Source organism: Helianthus annuus, chromosome 14 (assembly GCF_002127325.2).
Source record: "Helianthus annuus cultivar XRQ/B chromosome 14, HanXRQr2.0-SUNRISE, whole genome shotgun sequence".
Lineage (NCBI taxonomy): Eukaryota > Viridiplantae > Streptophyta > Magnoliopsida > Asterales > Asteraceae > Helianthus > Helianthus annuus.
In genome coordinates this window covers 61,820,214-61,837,627 of record NC_035446.2, presented here as the reverse complement: position 1 = coordinate 61,837,627, position 17,414 = coordinate 61,820,214, and positions in this window count along the sequence as shown.

Sequence of the window (17,414 nt, the reverse complement as noted above, 5' to 3'; positions counted from 1 at the left end):
TCATTTTGGCTGAACCACAACCTATTACCATTTTTACCATGCGTATACGGGTCGTATACCGTTTATACGGCCGTATACGACTGGTAAAAAATATTTTTACCAATCGTATACTATGTATACGATGATTGTATACGGGTCGTATATTGTTATACGGCCCGTATACTATGGGTAAAAAATGGTAAAAATTGGTTTATTCTCTTTAATCTATTAGAACGATCCTTGTCTTGAGAACCTGATTCTGATTTAAACAATGGAATTTGTGGATCAACAGAAATAACTGAAAATAACTCGCCATTCTCTTGCATCTGTATACGTTGATTGTGGATTTAAGTTGCAAGAATTGTGTCCGTCGCATGGACTCAGACTCATACTACTAGTAGAACCCGACACGTCTTCTGTGATGATTCGAAACATTCACGAACCACAATGGACTCAGACTCATACTACTAGCAGAAGAACCCGACACGTCTTCTGTGATGATTCGAAACATTCCGAATCACTAGCAGAAGAACCCGACACGTCTTCTGTGATGATTCGAAATATTCCGAATCACTGCGTTTTTTTCTCTTCCGGTTACCAGGCCTATCATCTCTGTCTACATTTGGTTTTAGCTACTGGAGTGAAATATTTGTTGGAATTTGTGGATCAATCGAAATAACTGAATACAACCGGTCAAATCACACACTATATAAAGTGTAAAGTTATCATGTATTGTAGCTTGTAATAGATTAAACAGAAAAAACTCGCCATTCTCTTGCACCTGTATACGTTGATTGTGGATTTAACTTGCAAAAATTGGGTCCGCCATATGATAGAAGATACATATCGTCCGTTCAAGTTGAGCTTCCTGATGCAATTTGTTGGAATTTGTGGATTTCGGTTGGATCAGATCTCGGAAGTACTGAACAACAGAAATAACTGCTTCAGTTTCATCAATCAGTTTTTTTTACAAATCATCTGTTTCCTGAATCTGAATCTGAAAGTTAACTAGACCCCTCAAGTTGTCATTCATAACAACTAAGCGTCTGGAGAAAAGTATGTTGATATAGGAGAATTGATGCAATTTTACAAGCATTTTATCGTGTGTTGTAATTTTAATGAAGCATGTCAAGACTGTTTGTCGGGTTTCCAACGTTCTACAGCACAAGTTCAACACCGGTTTCTACAGCACAAGTTCATCACCGGTTTCTACAGCACAAGTTCATCACCGGTTTCTACAGCACAAGTTCATCACCGGTTTCTACAGGACAAGTTCATCACCGGTTTCTACAACACAAGCACATACACAATTTGTTGGAAGAACCCGACACGTCTTCTGCTAGTTACTCTTTTCTTCGATTTCAACAAATCTTTCAAGGTCTTAAGTGATAGACGATTTCAACAATACGTTCATGAACCACAATGGACTCAGACTCATACTACTAGCAGAAGAACCCGACACGTCCAGTGATTGTTGATACATGGAAAAACAAGGACCATTCACCTCTTTCAACCTACCAAAACACCAAAATCCGTACCGGTGATTGTTTATCCATACTATTCTTCATAGCCATATTCCCACTCACAAGTTGTTGATACTGAGCTTCCTGATACATATCGTTCGTAAGAAACTTTTCGTGCACTGAACCTTCAGTTGTGTACTCTTCAATCTTCTTGAGTATTTTTCTAACTTTATGCTTGCATCCACCACATTGAATTTTAACTTTGAGTGAAAGAGTTTGGAAACCGGACGGTAAAAACGAAGTAACTGTTGGAATTTGTGGATTTCTGTCGGTTGCATCCATTCTCTTGCACCTGTGTCCGTCACATGATAGAAGACGTGTCGGGTTCTGCTAGAAGAGTATAAGGATTTTGTTGGTTTGTTTCCAGGTAGGGTTTAGAATGTTTGAAGTATTCTTGGTTCAATACAAACTCTTCTGAAAGACAAGAATACAACGTTCATGTATCACAAGGAATGACCGATCTAAGGCAGAGAACCTGATTTAGATACACAAATTCATCACCGGTTTCTACAGCACAAGCACATACACAATGAAGTATTAAAAGATGTTAGTTTCTTGACAGTATGGTTTCTCGACAAATGAAGTATTATCTGACATCATCTGTTCATCATTGTGTGAGATTAGCCAAACGAGGATGAAAGATACTTAAACCATCTGATGCCGTTGTTGCAAACTCCTTCAATGTGAGATTCTTCAAGTTTGCACATTTTGAGAAAATACCAATGTGTTTGTCAGCTTCGTCAACACACAAAGTGACAGAATGATGTGGAAAAACAAGGACCATTCACCTCTTTCAACCTACCAAAACATCAAAACCCGTACAACTTATTAAAAGTAGCAATCACCTCCAATCATTTCCAGATGTCGATTGTTGAAAGTTTGAACTGATTATTTGTTATCAAGTGAGTTCCAAGCATTTTATCGTGTGTTGTAATTTTAATGAAGCAATGAAGATTGAAGATGCACTAGGGTTTTTTCTCTTCCGGTTACCAGGCCTATCATTTCCGTCTACGTTTGGTTTCCTCAACGAAGAACCATCAGCCATTATCTGCCCTTTTTCGTTTGGTTTCTGGTTGATTTTGAGGGGGAGGGTTTTGCATTGATTCCTGCGCTCCAATCATCTGCTTAACCGATCCACTTACATTCGAATAACGCTGAGAATCCACAACGGTTATGGCCAGATTCTTTCCTTCAATCTTGGCAAAATCAATGTCTGCTTGTTTTATTATCACGAAACCGAGATAGGCACAACAACAACAACAACTTTCCATGATTTGGAGACTGATCGGAATCGAATCTGATTTTACTGGAAGCCGTTTGATTATTTCTTGTTTTATTATCACGAAAGTAATGCAATAAAAAGATGTTCATTTGATTCTTCGACCGAGCCACAAAAGGTGTCACACCCTGTCTTTTTGCGGAAGTGTATGATGTGTGACTGGTTTAATATCATTGCATTCAATCGTAATAACCAACTACATGATCAAAACGATGTTCATCCATTCATAAAATTTATGTATTACAAACATTGTTTATTCAAGTTTTTAAAACACAACCTCCGACTAGGTTACAAACCAACAAAAGTGGATGACATCTAAACTTCTAGTTACGACACCTGCGTCCAAGATCCATCCTGCTACCTGAAATACATGTAATTTTGGAAAACATCAACTAAAAGTTGAGCGAGTTCATGCGTCTTGTGTGTGTAATGTAATTCTTGTAAATCTTTGAGAGACTCCTTCGTAAATAGGTATGAAAAGTGTGTATGAACATGAATGTTTTACAAGAACTTTAAGGCATGTGAGGACATAGGGAGCACTCGTAATGGCTCGCAGGGAGCACTTGTAATGGCTCATACCCTTGTCGATTTTCCTCGACTGTGTCGATTAACCTCGACTGTGTCAATTTACCTTGACTCTGTCGATTACCCTCGACTGTGTCGATTAACCTCGACTGGGACTCCGAAGCACTACAAGGTACTAGTTGTGACCATGAGTGGGGTTCGGCCGTACCCGTTAGATCTAACCCTCGTCCCTAATTATGTATTTACATCTTGGTACTAGTTTTCAACAAGAATTTATGGCATTTCAATATTAAGTATAAGCTCACATGATCTAGTATTTCATAGGCGTTTCATACCGTTTAACCATTTGTAACATGTATTTCACCCCCGAGAGTTATAAAACCAAAAACAGTTAAAGAAAGGGGGAGCATGAACTCACTGTTTTGCGTCTTCAGTTCTCGTAACTCAAATCTCGTCCGCAAACACAACTACCTACAATGTGCTAGGGTCTATTAGACGAGCGGGCCGTGCCTTGCCTTAGACTTCATGTTTTGAGTTACGTTTTCTTTATGTCTTTACATCATCCAAAGTTATAATGCTTTTCAAGTATTTGTTTTCGTGTTTCCTTCCCAAGGATGGGAGTATTTCATACATGTATTCTTGTATTCTTGTATTTGTAGTTTCCAAAATAATATATTTTCACTTAGAAAATATACGTAGACTTGTTTTGTCCAAAAATAATGTATCGTCAAGAAAATATATATTTTTCTTCAAAAATCATATATCTTCTAAATATTCTAAGAAAATATATTTCTACTTCTAAAAGTAATATATTTCCTCTTTGTCGAAAATATGATATACTTTGTAATAATAAAAATCATACTTTCGTTTCTTTTGTGTCCAAAATAATATTTACCAAAAATGTATTGTAACGGTACTTCTCGGAATATTTCGTAAGTTACGTTATTGCGTTCGGTTTCACAATATCAAGTGTGTAACTTATATATTTCATTCCATGTAATTTTTGGTATTATTTTGGTGTTGTAAATTCTTGGTATTGTGAGTTATATTATTTTAAATCCTAAAATAATACAACTACTTCACATAATCACACAATGTCTTTAATGTAAATATATATTCTAAATACATATTTACCCATCTTTATTTGTAAAAACCAACCTCCAATACTTGTATTTTTGTTACAAAAATCTATGGCAAGGTTTATATGGAAAATCATAGTTAAAAATACTCTTGTAATCACTTGTTTAAAAAATATTTTCTAAGTGTTGGTATTTTCAGAAAATTTTGCCATAGTTTCCTTTGTAAATGGAGGTGTCCATGCTTTCAAAGCATATCATTTTCTTTTAAAATCATTATCAATCATCAACAAATCAATTAACACTTACCAAGTGCCAAAAATATGAAATTTACACTATGTCATGAACTTGAAACTTCGTAAAAATTTGTAGTAACTTACTAGTGTACTTAGTAAGTTTAGTTACCCCTTTAAAGTGTGGTTATTTATTTGAAAATATCATTCTTGAAGAATTTAGATCCCCACAACTTGTGAAGTGATTTTCTAAAAATATTTCTTCTTGAGTTTTTCTTGTTAAATATATTTTTCTACACTTAATTAACCACTAAAAATATGGTTAATTTATTTAAGAACCAAGTTTATATAAATCTTGTATTTTTAACTTGGTTTTGTGAAAAGTCATTCTTGAAGTCATATGTTCATAAGACTTATATCACACTTTGATCATCACACTTCAAGAAAAACATTAAATCTTTCAAGTTCATGTTTTTACATAAGGATGATCTCTTGATCTTTAACTTAATCATCCTCTCATCTTGCTAGATTATGTCTTTAATCATTATCTAGCAAGATCATATGATGTTTAATATCATAAACATAAATAATCATTCAGCAAGAAGCATAATAACACTTAACAACATGATTTCTTATGATTTTCAAGCTTATGTTTAAGATTTATGTTCTTGATCATTAGTGTTCTTTATGTTAAGTTACTTGTAACACCTTTTAACCAACTAAATAAGATGTAAAATGGGATGTAGATGATCTTACTACTAGCTCAAGGCTAGGGATGATCACAAAATGAAGATGAGGTGGTTAATAGCACTTGGGAGAGGTCCTTCAAGTTTCAATGCTTCCACACTTCTTTATTAAGCTTCTTACACCTTAGAGAGTCATTAGAATGTTTGGAAAGTTGCTAGAAAATGGAGATGATGGTGATGGAGGTTGAGCCATGAGTAGGGAAGGAGAAGGAGGTGAGTTGTGAAGTTTGAGGGTGATGAATGATAATGAGTTCCAGACTAATGGTTATAAGGAACTTTCTTCCAACATTAAAGTAGCATATGGCATAATGTGTTGGAATATACTCTAACAAATCCAATAAAGTATATCAAAGAAATCTCTTGTGGGGCCCATGTCCCCTAACCGGTTATGAGGGGGGGGGGGCTAAAGTGTAACATTTAATGGTAAGTTAAGTGTTTTAGTTAGATTTCAAGTATACTAGTTATGGTTACATGTGTTATATGTTTATAGGATGTGTTATGATGTTCGGTGACCATAACTAGCCTTATAACACTAAAATAATGCTTCTAGTAAAAATTTGATGTTTCGTGTAGTGTCCGGTTGTTCGGTTCTTTACCGTCCGTTACAGTGCTAAGTTGCGCAGTTTAGTGTGCTTTATGTAGTCTTTTATGACAGTTTCGATTCCCGACACTTAGGAAAGTATTCTGGACCCTTATATCATAATTCTGCATTATATTTTGGAGTTTAAATGCTGAAACTAGCTGAATTTTGGTTATTTTCTGCAGAATTCTGCACTTTTAGTGTGTTTTAGGCACTTTCCGGCACTTCATCTATCACCTAGAAAAGCAGTTTTGTGGTCTTTACTTCCCTACACACTATACTAGTGTAATACATCATCTCTGGCTCATACTGGGCCTCAAAATATTGTCTGTCTATGTACTAAACAGCGTCAGTTTTTTTTTTGTCTAATAATGGTGCCAATTCTGTTTTGTGCATTATTAGCACTATATCGTGTTGCATGTAGCAACGAATATGAAATGCCATTGTATGTATATAACAGTAATCAAAAATTCATTTATCTTGTAAACTAGATCATGCACAATTATTTAAGTATAGATTACTGTTCAACTAGTGTACGGAATGTACGGAAAAGTGACAGTTGTCACAAAAGGGGCACAACGCATCACCAAACTGGATGTTTCTTTTCTTCAACGCCTCCCTGGTAGGAATCCTATTAAGTTCCATCCTCCACGAGTGGATATTACATTTGGCCGGTATCCATTTACACCACTCCATAACGTAACCGTTGAAACTCGTGACTTCCGAATTAAGAATCCTCTTCACAGCTTTCACTGAGAAGTTGCCGGACGGATCGAACGTCCACCTCCACCTGTCACAAGAGTCCGAAATCTGCACATGTTCCAAACTAGAGCACAGCGCATGCAGACTAGCCAGGAGCCCCGGATCGTTCAACTGATCCTTCCAGCTCCAATTGAAAACCCTGTCCAGTCCTTGCATCGAGATCCTGTCCGCTACCACACATTTCTTATTCGTTTCCAGCCTGAAAAGGTCCAGAAAAACTTGTTTGAGCGGCTCGTTAGAAACCCATGTGTCTAACCAAAAAGAAATTTCGCGGTCGTTACCAACTTCTCCTTTCATTAAATTTCGTAGCGGATTTCCTCCAACCTTACTGTTATTAAAAACTTTGGCTATATTATTCCAAACACCGCTAAAAGACTTTTTATAGGGAATACTTTCCCATCCGACACGGGTGAAGTGGAGCGCGTCAATGATTCTTTTCCAAAGGAAATTCTTTTCCGTTTTATACCGCCATCCCCATTTAACTAGAAGAGACGTGTTTTTCTATAACAACCTTCCAAAAATATTTAGAACGTCCCTATACGCCCTAAAATACACCCCGTATACAAAAATAGGCCCTAAATACTTTTAATTTCATAAAACTTAAATAAAAACGAAATTTAATACTCGCTCGCGGGGCGCGACGTAGCCAAGAAACGCTGTCGCGGGGCGCGATAACTAGACCATCAGGCGAGCCCCGGATGCGCCACGTGTCACCACTTGTTAAGCCTATACTCATGACTGATCAACCCTAAAACCCTAGCCACCTAGCTCGCGGGCCGCGAAGACCCTTGTGGTCTCTTTCGCGGGGCACGATCAGACACTACAAATAGAAGGCATCGGCCTTCAGTCCCAACTCGTTCACAATTCGAAAATCTCTCTCAATTCTCTATAGTATAAATAATACCCGGGCATTATACCCACTAAGATAGCGAAGCTCTGCCTCATTGTAAGTATTTTAACCCCTCGTTACGTATTAGATACGCTGCCCGATTAATCTAATGCTCCGTAACGGCTGTTGAGGCTCTGCCCGACGAAGTCGTTGGAGTTCTGTCTCGGGGACGGTATGACTAATGTAAAATTGGGTTATTATACTAACGCGTGTGCATTATTCAAAATTTATAGATTATAACCAGGAAGCCACAGGAAATTACCTAAGATAGCAATGTGAGTAATCCTCCTTTTTGCAAACTGTTTTACAAAACCTCAATGTTTTAAATTATATTTCACAGTAATTGAGTATTTGTAAATTCTACAATTATCATCGGTATGTTGGTGTTTTGTATACAAAATTTTTTACTACACTGTGAGTAGTAACATGACCACAAGTCGGGTTGACAGTACCGTGGGTGGTAATTAAAGTAGAAAAATAAACAAATGTAATTGCGCGACCACCCTCAATGTTGTACAATGATAAAACCCGTTTTAGTTAAATTGGGATTCACTCACCAGTATTTCCCACTGACAAAATGTTTTTAAATGCGTTTCAGGTAACAAAATGTGAAAGCCAAATAGAAGCCAGCTGGACAGCACTGAAGGCTTGGAAAAGTGGCTATAAAAAGTTATTTAAATAAAGAAGATGTTTTATTTCAATAAATTAGGGCCTAACCCTAAAAACACGTTTGTAATGAAAACTTGGGTTTTATCCCAATATATTTATTATTATAAAATGTGGTGTTTTACTCTCATAAAATATTTCCTAACTACGGTCCTGGTGAAATTTCCGCTGCCAAATAATGATAAACACCGATACCACCATCTCTGAGTAGGCCGCGGCCGCCCGCCTCCCGAGGCAGGGGTCGGGGTTGCGACAGAAGGTGGTATCAGAGCTACAGCCACTGATTTCAGACACAGAAGTGTTCTGCAGACACCAAAATTTTATCTGTGATGTTAGGAAATTATCTACGGGATTATGTGCGTATATTATTGTTTTGTATTATTTGACAATTTGTTAGTTTACAGTATGAGTGATCAAGGACTTTCGGACGCTTACCGTCAATTGTCTAGTTCACCTAAGGATGAAGGAACTTCTTCCCAGCCTACCCCCTCGGGGTACTCAGCTGACACAGAAGAAGGGATCTTTGTATTTAAGGCACAGTCCAAAGAACCATTCCCTCCCAAAAAGAGAGGATGGTTCAGTTGGGGAGCGCACGAGCGTATGAAAAGAATGAGGAAGTTGCAGCAACAGCGGGCCTTAGCAGTGGCAAATAGAGAAATGAATGCTCAAACCCAGGATATACTCAATAGGAGATTAGCTAATTTTCACATATTTGCTACCACAGCTGCAAACCCAAATTTAGAACAACTTATTGCACCTCAGCCGTTACCACTATTTCCCACACAACCCATGGAAATTGAACCAAACCCAGTAGACCAGCTTCCAGTACTTGCTTTTGACCCAAATGAAATTTCCTAGAGTCCCAGCTCCAAACCCTCTAGCCTATGACCCATGGAACGACGACCATAGGGATTATCAAGAACTTTACCCAATAGAGGAACCCATGCAAAACCCAGTAGCACCTTATCTCAACCTGGACCCTCTAGATCCATATGGGGATAATGACCAGTATATCAGGGAAATCCTAGAGAACCCATACCCACACAAAGAACTGATGCCCCAGTTTCCTGACCCGATACCAGCACCAGCCCCACCCATGAATACCGAGAATGTGCAGGAACTCCGAACGTTTGGTGAGGAGTTGTTAGATGAAAGTGAAAGGATAAGACAAATAGGTGAGAGGCTCGTTTGGAAATATGACGAGCGAAACATGCAATTTTGGATGAACCCCTATCAGTAATAGTAAATATATATATATATATATATATATATATATATACATGTATGTTTGTAAGTTGAAAAAAAATATATCCCCTAAAATAGATAATAGCTACTGATGCATACTAGTATTGTACTTTAAATTTCAGTTACAGTTTGTACTAGACGCATATATATAAAATAGAGTAAAGGTCGCAATGTACGACGATTTTGATCAATGTGCTTGTTGTGTGATTGTTTGCATTAGATATTGTCCTGTGATATTAATACGTGATAAATGTTTATAATCCAGATGGACAACGAAGTGAATCAATAAAATCCGAATAACGATAATAACGGAAACCAATTAGATAACAGTGCCATCCAACACATAGTGGCACAAGGGATTATAGACGTAATGCCATATATTATCAAAACGGTTAAGGAAGCGGCAAATAATAAAAGTAATAGTGGAAGTAAACGACCACCTACTGAACCCCGTCACAGCGTAAACAATGGACCCTTACTTCAATTGCCAATTCTAAAAAGAAGAAGAACCATGTCTTATGGTTGTTCTTACAAAGAATTCTGGTCCTGTAAACCAATAGAATTCTCTGGCAATGAAGGAGCCATTGCAGCTCTACGCTGGATAGAAAAGACTGAGGCAGTCTTAAAAATAAGCAAGTGCGCAGAAGAAGAAAGAATCGTGTTTGCTTTAAAGCCTGCTTCTTATAAATCCATTATGGATCTATCTCAGCCACTCACATTAGATGGGTTAGGAAGTAAATCGGTCAAAGCTGAGACGGCCGGAAAAAGGAAAAGAGAAAAGGATAACTCCCAGAAATCTAAGAAGCCTGTATGCAAGACCTGCAACAGAAGGCACTGGGACAGTGTCTAACAGACCTAAGGTCAAAGCAGTGTGGCATCTGTAGTTCCCTGAAGGTAGAAACATAAAGAATGCATTCTGTTTCGGCTGTGGCGTTAAGGGCCACATCAGAACTAACTGCCTTAAAACTGTCAAAGAAGGTATAGTTAAGTATAGAAGGACTAAGAATGGAGGCGACTAAACCCTCCTGATAAATGTCAGAGACAGTTCATATCAATAAATGACACCAGGTAAATCCCTTATCGTGATATTATTGCTAAGAATTATGTTTTTATTCAGGTGCTACTAAGTCTTTCATAGATCATAAGCTTAGCAAACTTTTAGAATTTTCCCATAAGAACTCCAGATATTGAGTATAAGGTAAAACTTACCGACGAAAATCATAGGAACCATTTCTTCTATTCTTGTAGGAAAATCTTCGTTCAAAAATCTAGAGTATTCTTTCTTCGGATGGGGTACGACAATATATGTTATTTTATTTCATTTTTCTCATTGATTTCTATCAACTACGAATGCCAGACTGTATGATAAAAGCGCCATATGAGGATTGGCGTATCCTAGTGTGTCCCATAGATTACTTACATGCCTGATCAGTATGGAGGTTTAATGCATGGAACCACTAAGATATCCCAATGGTCATATTGTACTAAAGTCAGCTAATGGTATTCAAAGAAGATATCCAGTATAGAAATGTCCAAATAAGTGTCACTAGTTAAGGCATCTATGCATTCATAAAGAAAAATGTGTCATTTATATGGCACGGATAACGATAGATGAACTGAAGCCTGAGATTCAGAATATCTCTGTCATCACTTTGAATCTCGATTGTCCTCTTCGTAGAACTACCCTGTTTACCTCTTGAGAGGCAAGTAGAGTTAAGATTCCTATCCCACTTAGGGCTGCATCTATCCAAAAAAAATATCCATATCGGTTAGTACCGACGGAAATGGAAGAACTAAGAGCCAATTAGATAAGCTTTTAGAAAAGGTTTTAAAAGCCTAATTCATAATTCTGAGAGCTCCGGTATTATTAATTAAGAAAGACGGTTCATTATGCTTATGCATTTATTACCGCAACCCTATTTAGGCAACAATTAAGAATCGCCATCAGCTGCCGAGGATCGTCAATTTGTTCGACTAACCGTGAGGTTAGCTATTCTTTAAAGATTGGATTAAGCAGTAGTTGGAATGATTATCTCGCCTTAAATAAGCTTTCCTATAGTTAATAGTTAATATATAAGCATCAAGGATGCTCCTTTGGAGACATTGTATAGATGAGATGTCAAACGTCCGTTTGATGGACAGAAGTTTAGTAAATCCAATTATCAGGACCTGAATTTACCCTGGAGACTATGGATAAGATCACACGAATCCGTGATCATCTGAAAGCTGCCAGTAATTGACAGAAAATCCATGATAATAAGAGTCGCAAACCTCTTGAGTTCTCAATAAGGAACAAGATTCAATAGAAAGTACCACCCTAGAAAGGTGTACTGCATTTTGATGTAACGGACAAGTTAAACTCTAAATATATTGGACCATTCGAGAAAATCGAATACACCAATATCAATAGCCTATAAGCTAAAAACTTATTTAAGGAACTTGGTGGAGTTCACAATGTGTTCCACACTTGTGAATTAAGGATATGTCTAGCCGATAAATTGATAGCATTTTCACATAATGATGTGCAGATTAATGAAAACTTATGGTTTGTTGAGAAACCGAAATCGATCAAGGGTCGACAAGGTTAAGAAACTCCAACGGAAACATGTACCTATTTAAGGTCAACAGGGATGCCCGTAAGAGGCCCCAAATATGTTGTGAAGGTTAAGTCCATTATACGACAGAAAGTACCTCTATCTTTTGAGCAAATCTCGAGGTCGAGATTTCTTTTAAGGGGGTGAGTATGTAACACCTCGTAAAATCACACCAATGATGTGTTGACACGTGTACTAAATCCTAATGAAGTCAAACGTTGACCATAAAGGACTAATTTTGCGAAAAATCAAAAACATGGAATACGAAAGGACTAAAAGTGTCAACATGCTTAAACTAAGCCTCTGGATAACCTTACACGGTATTCGTATTCGCAAATCAGCCACTTGTTGGACTTAATTAAAAGTTTGTGCGACGAAGGGCTAAAAGCGTCAACATGTTTAATTATACCTCTGAGTGACCTTTTAACAAACCCGGAGCATTATAATATCTGATTGTATTCTGGGGAATACATAATATTGACCATATAGGGCTTTAATGCCGATAAATGATTATACGCACTAGTTTGTGCGTTAAAAGGGTTAAAAGTGTCAACATGTTAATTCTTACCTCTGAGTGACCTTTTAACGAACCCGAAGCATCTTGACGCTTGATAATACTCTCGAGAATGCCTAATATGGATAACATAGGGCTTTGACGCAATAAAATGATAATGCGCGCAAATTTGCGCGTTAGAGGGACCAAAAGCGTCAACGTCTAAAACTACACCTTAGAATGATCATTTAAGAGAATTAGAAACTCCATGATGTTCGTCCATACCCTCGGAAGTAGTTAATACTGGCCATGTAAGACTTTTATGCCGTTTCACGATGATGCGCGCGAGTTCGCATATTAAGGGGTTAAAGGCGTCAACGCGCAAAACTACACTTTAGGCTGATCTTTTAAAAGAACCGGAAACTCCGTTATGCTCAGTCATACTCCTGGATGTGCCTAATATGAGCCGTTTAAGGCTTTGATGCATTTAAACAATGTTACGCACAACTTTGTATGACAAAGGTACGAAAAGCGACATTAAGCGAAACTACGCCTTTGAGAGTTTTTTAAACAAACCAGGAACTCCGCAATGCTCAGCCGCACCCTGAGTATGCCTAAGATTTGCCGTTAAGGGTTCTTTTACTTTATATTAATATTACGCATGAATATGAAAGGTATGTGCCAAAATCGTCAAGTATGAAAGTGGGTTGGTCTTTGAAAGTTACAAGGGCCATAACTGTCAACTGCCAAAGTTTTAGGCTGGTCTAACCTTTTTCACGGCCACGACCTAGGTCTGGGCCTGCTCTCGTGGGCTGCCAGGCTGCAAACAACAGCAACATAAGTGTTATTGTTGATTAGTTTATGTGTTTCCTTATATTACAAGCATAATCAAAACAGTTAAAGGAAGTCAGGGACCAAAACAGCAATTCTGCCAAACATTTAAGCTGGGCCAGGCCGCCTCGCGGCCGTTGTTTATTTTGATGGTTTTTATTTTTATTTTTTTTAAAGCCCACTCATAGACATAAACCATCTAATTGAAACAAGGGGCATGTTAACTGATTTACAAATCTGGTTTTACACTTGTAACAATCCTAGGGACTCCCTTAACACTTGTTGAGCATCCATATATCCTCCAAACACTATAAATAGAAGTGGGTTTTCATAATTCACTTGCACATTCAATTCCATATCTTCCTATTTCTCAATTCCTGGAAGTTCCTGACTTTTTGGAGCATCCTCTGAGTTATTTTCAGTCCTTAGGACCCCTTGTAAGTGTCCTTTCGTGACTAGTTTATTTTATTTGGCGTTTAAAGCTTAAAAGTCAAGCGTTTACGACGAACGCTTTGACTTTTAGTTAGACCGTAGACGGTCAAGCCATTGTTCGCAACGAACATGGCTACGTGATCGTAATTAGGTAGGTGTTAAACCCTCAAAAGGGCACCTCCTATGAATCACGTATGATTGGTCAATTGACGAGTCAACTTAACATTGTTTTAAAAAGTCAACGGGGCAGTTTTTGAATTAATTGCGATATACGTTTAGAAGTATTCTAAAATACGTTTTATCATTTAAACAACTTGTTAATAATTATTAGAACATGTGTAAACATGTTCGGCTCTTCAATTCCAGTTTTAGGGTCGGTTCGCAACCGAAAGTCGCGAAGTTTGACTTCTGTGTTGACTTTCGATTATGAACCGAATTAGATTAGTTTGCTGCTGATTTTAGGTTCCGTTATGATCGTAATTTAATATAGCATAACCCTATAAGGTTATATTACATGATCAAAGTTATGCAAGATATTGTAAAATTGAACTTTTTATTAATTAAATTACGGTTTTGTGCATAAATCATGTTTAAACCCAAATTTTGGCACCAAACTCATTACCTACTGTTATGATATTATTTTTAGGGATTTTTGGAATGTTGGGTCAAATTATAAACTGACCATATCATTGGGTTCTTGTATAAATTCGATAAATGATGATAATGCCCTTTTTGATAATAAAATGAGATTCACATATGATTAACATGCCAAACCTTTTCCTACTGATTTTATATGAAAAATAAAATATTTTAAACATTAAAGGTTGATCAAAATCTCAGAATTTCATAAACATCCCAAATATCGTCAATTGTCGACTTTTACGCTAATTAGGTGCATAGTATGGTTTAAAACCATATTTAGCACCCAAGGCTTGTTACCTACTGAATTAATAAATAATTTTTAATACTTTTACAGTAGGTATAAGTCATGAACTCAGACTTCCAATTTTATCCTTAAAAACATATGTGAAATGACCAAAATGCCCCTACGGTATATAGTTTGGCCGTAAATGGTAAACCACACATATGTATGATATCCTATTGTTATAACATTGTAAAATAAATATTTTTACAGAATGTTTTAGACTAGAACATTAGTTTATATTTAAACCTCTTTTATAAACCTTAAAATGACCAAAATGCCTTTACGGGACTAAATTTGGTTTTAAAATCTTTTGGGGCATAATTGTTGATATCCTCCTGATATCATAACATAATTAAAGCATAATAACTTATGGAACTTGTACATGACTCATCCGGTTAACCGTTATGCATATATGCGTTCGATACGGTTTATGTAACTAGTTTGCATAAATTAGCCGAAACGGGTCAATTCTTATCATTTTAACTTCAAAATCCAGAATGTATTTAGTTTACCCATTTTATACAAGCCTACATACTTGTTGGGTCTAAATCACATTCCAATCCGGTCTTCGCTTAATCTAGCGTTTCGTACCGTAAACCTTTCTTTAAACTAATCGGTTTAAGTTTACAACTTAAATAAAACCCGTTAGTAATCTAATAGGTTAATATAACCTTCGTTCTAGATTAGGAACCCCAGTAGAAGCTACTTGTACTTGTTTGAGTAGATTATACGGCTGAGTACACAAAACTTACATTTAAGCTCAGGTAAATACTTTTAACTTATTTTCCCTTATACGGGCTTGGGATACGGTAAAATATTACCACTTGGTCAGGTGTAGAAACCTTTTAATCGAATATGGTTAAATTGCATAATCCCGCTTTAATCAGTGTTGCTTGATAACAAATAACATTGGGGCTTAACGACCGTGTCCTGGATATCCTTGGCTCATTTAAAAATCGTAAATGGCCACGACTTAAGCACGGGGTGTAGGCATACACCTGTCAGTTGCGTATGTAAAAGATATACTCATTTGCTGGGGTGACCCGCCGTGAGTTTATATTTGTGGTGTGTTGTTTAATCTTGTTCGGTTTATTTACACCGGCCCTAAATGTTGGACAAACATGTAAATCTGATACAAGATTATTTTTGATATAATTGTCCCAAGTTATAAAAGAATATTTGTGCCTTGTGCATTGTTAGTACATGCATCTGTCGACTTCGTCTTGTATCGAGTCTTGTACTAGATATGTTAGATCAGGGCACGTAGATCGAGAAAATAGGAGATTAAGTTGTAATAGAAGCTGATTTCGCTTGAACTAAATGATTCCACTTGAATGTGTTTCAAGCGAAAACATCATATCAGATTCCGCTTGAACTGATGTTTGTGTGTTTCAAGTGAAATCATGAGGCTATATATAGGAGTCCAAGCGAAATCAAATGTAACTTTTCTGAAAAATCATACCGAGGTGCTGCCGGTTTGATTCTTGAGTGTAATTGCTTGTGACAACCCTCAAAATTCCATGTATTCCGTACAATTTATTTATGATAATTAAAGTGCTTAGTGACTGTGTTGAATTACTTAACTGTTTCCTGTTACTGTGCCATACTTACATATGCGTGTTAACATACTAGTAGTATACAGAAAAGTTACTAAATAGTCCGGTATGCTTTCCTGAGTGTTAGGAATTAGTTGTGTTACAAAAATATATATATTAGACACTTTACAGAATAATTAAACAATTTAACGAAACAATATCCGACCGAACAACCGGATATTACCCGGGACACTAAATTTTTGTCAAACCCATTGTTTAATTATTTTTGGCTAGTCATGATCCCCGTTTACCATAACACCCGTTAAATATCAAGTAACTAGTATATGTAAGTTTATACTTGACAATAAACTAACCTTTGCATTTAGTTACAAAAAACTTACATCAAGACCCCCCCCCCCATGCGCAACCGTCCCCAAGGGACCCCACCAAAGATCCACACCATATCTTCTCTTGGATTTGATGCAATATTATATTTGATTGTTTACTTGCATATCTAAACAAAATATGATGGAAATCATTATAAGTAGGAGTGTAATCATGGCCAACATCTCTCCATATCCTTCACAAGATTCATCCCACTCTCTCTCTACTCTCGGCCACCCACAACCGCCCCCATCACCACCACTAAACCACCACCATCTTCATCATATTCAAGTTCCATACAAGCTTGAAGGTGATACAAGAAGGCTTGCAACTTGTGGAACTTCAAAGGATCTTTCTTTCTTGCTTGTTCATCACCATTTCTTCATCATCTTCACTATATTCTACCCTAGCCTTGTGCTAGTAGTAAGTTCCTTATGTCACCTTTGTTCATCTTGTTTCATGATTAAAAGATGTAATATGTTAAATCTACAAGAACACTAAAAAGGGTTTAAACAAGAAGATGAAACATGATGTATTTATGTTAGTATGATGTTATCTTGAGATGTTACTGATTTCTTGCTGAATACTTGTTAATATTGATTACTAGAAATGTTGTTGATCATTATGCATGTTAACGGAACCAATATAACTCGCTTCAGAATGTTAAAACTGAAAAACAGAAAGCTGTTTTGTGATTACAGCCAACTTCAGTTGGCT